The sequence below is a fragment of the Bombus vancouverensis genome, unplaced genomic scaffold, assembly GCF_051014615.1.
Source record: "Bombus vancouverensis nearcticus unplaced genomic scaffold, iyBomVanc1_principal scaffold0078, whole genome shotgun sequence".
In the NCBI taxonomy this organism is placed as follows: domain Eukaryota; kingdom Metazoa; phylum Arthropoda; class Insecta; order Hymenoptera; family Apidae; genus Bombus; species Bombus vancouverensis.
In genome coordinates this window covers 147,501-152,500 of record NW_027468969.1, presented here as the reverse complement: position 1 = coordinate 152,500, position 5,000 = coordinate 147,501, and positions in this window count along the sequence as shown.

Here is a 5,000-nt window from a genome sequence, read left to right as displayed (position 1 = left end):
GTACGGCACGATGGCCGTGCGTAGCGATTTTTTTTTCTTTTAAATCAAACAACGAGACGCACGAATAGAAAGCGATACGCCGCTGCAACTTTGTCGCGTGCCAGTAAAAAGCAATACGCCGCTGGCACTTAGCCGCTCGTGCTAGCGCTGCGCGCGCACCTCCGAAACTGCGGGTATGCGCCGGAGTAGATAACACTCTCTTAAGGTACGCCGTTCTGCGAAGCTCGCCTTGCGCGCGCGCGCGCGCGCGCTTTTTCAAATCTTTTTAAACGTTTTTTCGCGTTTTTTCCCGTTTTTTCCCGTTTCACGAGATGGACGAAAACGAGGAAAAAACTCGCGACAAATGCTCGCTCGCTGCGCTCGCTCGGACGAATATAGCCCAACCCAAAACCGATCCCAAGCGTTCGAACGAAGATTTCGATGAAATCGAAGAACGAACGCGAAAGGGATTGGTTTTGGGTTGGGCTATTTTTTTTCGAGCGAGCGGAGCGAGCGAGCAACGCGTAAGAGCGTATCGTTGCGTCGCAGGGACTTTGAAATATTCGCCACTGTTCGAACGTTCGAGTCGAAATAACACGAGAAAAAGCGTTATAAGGTATCGAAATTATCAGTGAAATCGTTATGTTTCGACGAAATCTAGTCGAAAGTAGCGATTTCACTTTATTTTTTTAAAAAATTTCATCCACCGGACCAACATGACCGGGACGTTGGAACTTAGAATTTTTTCGCACCGCCACGAAAGTACCGAAAGTTCAACTCGAAATAACTCGAGAAAAAGCGTTATAAGGTATCGAAATTATCAGTGAAATCGTTATGTTTCGACGAAATCTAGTCGAACGTTACGATTTCACTTTATTTTTTTAAAAAATTTCATCCACCGGACCAACATGACCGGGACGTTGGAACTTAGAATTTTTTCGCACCGCCACGAAAGTACCGAAAGTTCAACTCGAAATAACTCGAGAAAAAGCGTTATAAGGTATCGAAATTATCAGCGAAATCGTTATGTTTCGACGAAATCTAGTCGAAAGTAGCGATTTCACTTTATTTTTTTAAAAAATTTCATCCACCGGACCAACATGACCGGGACGTTGGAACTTAGAATTTTTTCGCACCGCCACGAAAGTACCGAAAGTTCAACTCGAAATAACTCGAGAAAAAGCGTTATAAGGTATCGAAATTATCAGCGAAATCGTTATGTTTCGACGAAATCTAGTCGAAAGTAGCGATTTCACTTTATTTTTTTAAAAAATTTCATCCACCGGACCAACATGACCGGGACGTTGGAACTTAGAATTTTTTCGCACCGCCACGAAAGTACCGAAAGTTCAACTCGAAATAACTCGAGAAAAAGCGTTATAAGGTATCGAAATTATCAGCGAAATCGTTATGTTTCGACGAAATCTAGTCGAAAGTAGCGATTTCACTTTATTTTTTTAAAAAATTTCATCCACCGGACCAACATGACCGGGACGTTGGAACTTAGAATTTTTTCGCACCGCCACGAAAGTACCGAAAGTTCAACTCGAAATAACTCGAGAAAAAGCGTTATAAGGTATCGAAATTATCAGTGAAATCGTTATGTTTCGACGAAATCTAGTCGAACGTTACGATTTCACTTTATTTTTTTAAAAAATTTCATCCACCGGACCAACATGACCGGGACGTTGGAACTTAGAATTTTTTCGCACCGCCACGAAAGTACCGAAAGTTCAACTCGAAATAACTCGAGAAAAAGCGTTATAAGGTATCGAAATTATCAGCGAAATCGTTATGTTTCGACGAAATCTAGTCGAAAGTAGCGATTTCACTTTATTTTTTTAAAAAATTTCATCCACCGGACCAACATGACCGGGACGTTGGAACTTAGAATTTTTTCGCACCGCCACGAAAGTACCGAAAGTTCAACTCGAAATAACTCGAGAAAAAGCGTTATAAGGTATCGAAATTATCAGCGAAATCGTTATGTTTCGACGAAATCTAGTCGAAAGTAGCGATTTCACTTTATTTTTTTAAAAAATTTCATCCACCGGACCAACATGACCGGGACGTTGGAACTTAGAATTTTTTCGCACCGCCACGAAAGTACCGAAAGTTCAACTCGAAATAACTCGAGAAAAAGCGTTATAAGGTATCGAAATTATCAGTGAAATCGTTATGTTTCGACGAAATCTAGTCGAACGTTACGATTTCACTTTATTTTTTTAAAAAATTTCATCCACCGGACCAACATGACCGGGACGTTGGAACAGAATTTTTTCGCACCGCCACGAAAGTACCGAAAGTTCAACTCGAAATAACTCGAGAAAAAGCGTTATAAGGTATCGAAATTATCAGCGAAATCGTTATGTTTCGACGAAATCTAGTCGAAAGTAGCGATTTCACTTTATTTTTTTAAAAAATTTCATCCACCGGACCAACATGACCGGGACGTTGGAACTTAGAATTTTTTCGCACCGCCACGAAAGTACCGAAAGTTCAACTCGAAATAACTCGAGAAAAAGCGTTATAAGGTATCGAAATTATCAGCGAAATCGTTATGTTTCGACGAAATCTAGTCGAAAGTAGCGATTTCACTTTATTTTTTTAAAAAATTTCATCCACCGGACCAACATGACCGGGACGTTGGAACTTAGAATTTTTTCGCACCGCCACGAAAGTACCGAAAGTTCAACTCGAAATAACTCGAGAAAAAGCGTTATAAGGTATCGAAATTATCAGCGAAATCGTTATGTTTCGACGAAATCTAGTCGAACGTTACGATTTCACTTTATTTTTTTAAAAAATTTCATCCACCGGACCAACATGACCGGGACGTTGGAACTTAGAATTTTTTCGCACCGCCACGAAAGTACCGAAAGTTCAACTCGAAATAACTCGAGAAAAAGCGTTATAAGGTATCGAAATTATCAGCGAAATCGTTATGTTTCGACGAAATCTAGTCGAACGTTACGATTTCACTTTATTTTTTTAAAAAATTTCATCCGCCGGACCAACATGACTGGGACGTTGGAACTTTGAATTTTTTCGCCCCGTTACGAAAAGGCCGAAAGTTCCCCTCGAAATAACTCGTTAAAAAGTGTTACGAGGTACGGATGTTTTTACATAAATCGTTATAACTCGATAAAATACGTCGGGATTAAGCGTTTATATCGTCGGCAGACGGATATAAAAACGTTCGGACCGACACGACCGGTCGTTGGAACATAGAAAAATTCCGAGCCGGTACGTTGGGACTTGGAAAAATGCCGAGTGCGAAAAAGTTTTTTCGAGTTTACTCGGTTAAAAGCGTTACAAGGTATGAATTTTTTTGCATAAATCGACGTAACACGACAAAATACGTCGGGATTAATGGTTTATTTCCGTCCGAGAACGATTTTTAAAAACGGACCTATGCGGCCGGTCGTTCGAACTTGGAAAATTTTCGGACCGAACACTCTTTTCGAGTTAATTCGTTAAAAAGCGTTACGAGGTACGAATATTTTTACATAAATCGTTATAACTCGATAAAATACGTCGGGATTAAGCGTTTATATCGTCGGCAGACGGATATAAAAACGTTCGGACCGACACGACCGGTCGTTGGAACATAGAAAAATTCCGAGCCGGTACGTTGGGACTTAGAAAAATTCCGAGTGCGAAAAAGTTTTTTCGAGTTTATTCGTTAAAAAGCGTTATAAGGTATAAATTTTTTTACGGGAATCGTTATATCTCTATTAAATACGTCGGGATTAAACATTTTGATCGATTTTTTCAAAAAATTAGCGTTCGCCGAACTGACACGACTGGGATATTTTTCTAATTTTTTCGTTAATTAACGTTACAAGGTATATATTTTTTTGCATATTTCTACTTATTTTAACGTATTGTAATTGATTATAAACTTGTTTGTTTTCCGTATTCGATAAAAGAGTATGTTTACTGATGCAATTTTTCGGTGAAAAAAAAAATTAATTTTTTGGTAAAAATGCATTTTTATTATGTTAATAAAACGTCTGGTAATGTATTTCGATGGTTGGATATTGGCTTTGTGTAGTAGTGATCGAGCGTTCGCGAGACTAAGTTCCAGCGTCCCTTCCGAACGGTACGTTGCTACGGAGGTTTTGCACCGTAAGCGCGCGGCCGCTAGCCCGGCCGGCGCCGGCCTTCCGGCTGGCGCTTTCGTATCTATAAGAGAGACGTCGAGCCGGACGGTTCGGTCGGAGCAGCGTTGAGCGCGTGGCTATTCTACGGCCTCGGTTGAGAATTCAGTCACCGCTCCTCGAGTCTTAGTGTATTTTACGCTATTTCTCGACTGTTCCTCCGTTCTCGTACTGGTTTTTTCTCTACACTGCTGCGCCGCGGGTCGCTGTCCTGGACGTAATGACCAAATATCGTGGCAAGGTTCCCCTGAGTCGGGAAGCTGGTGACCTGTGTGTACGTATTCTAACAAAAGTTGTTAGATGCGTGTGTGCTTGTACTAACTGAGTATCGATTCACTCAAGGGATTATAACCGTCTGCTTTCTATAACAACTTCTGCTTTCGCAGAAGTATTCGACGGGCCGGTAGAGCGTACTATCTTTGCGTAGTATGTCTTCTACCGAGAATGTTCTACCGAAAAGGAAGAATATTCTTACGGTATGTCCAGCGCGACGCACTGGGATACGCGCTTGTTCGTTCAGCGTGAGGTGTGTATACGTGCTTTACCGCTAAGATATTCTAAGAGTTGAGAGAGGAGGAGAGATATAAGTCTTTTTACACGAAGACAGCATTATAGAATGTTCCTTTAGAAGTATGATTCTTAAACATTTTATATAATACTATGAGAGAGAGAGAGGAGAAGTTGAGAATTACAAAGTGGCTGCGAGCGGCGTTCGAAGATTATTACTGAACTATGGGTGTATCTCGAACGTCGCTAAGAGATATATTTTATAATATATCTATCTTAAGAACGAAAAGTCTCGTCGTACGGTGCTTACGTCCCACCTACGACACGAAGAGAACTTAAACGAAATTTATA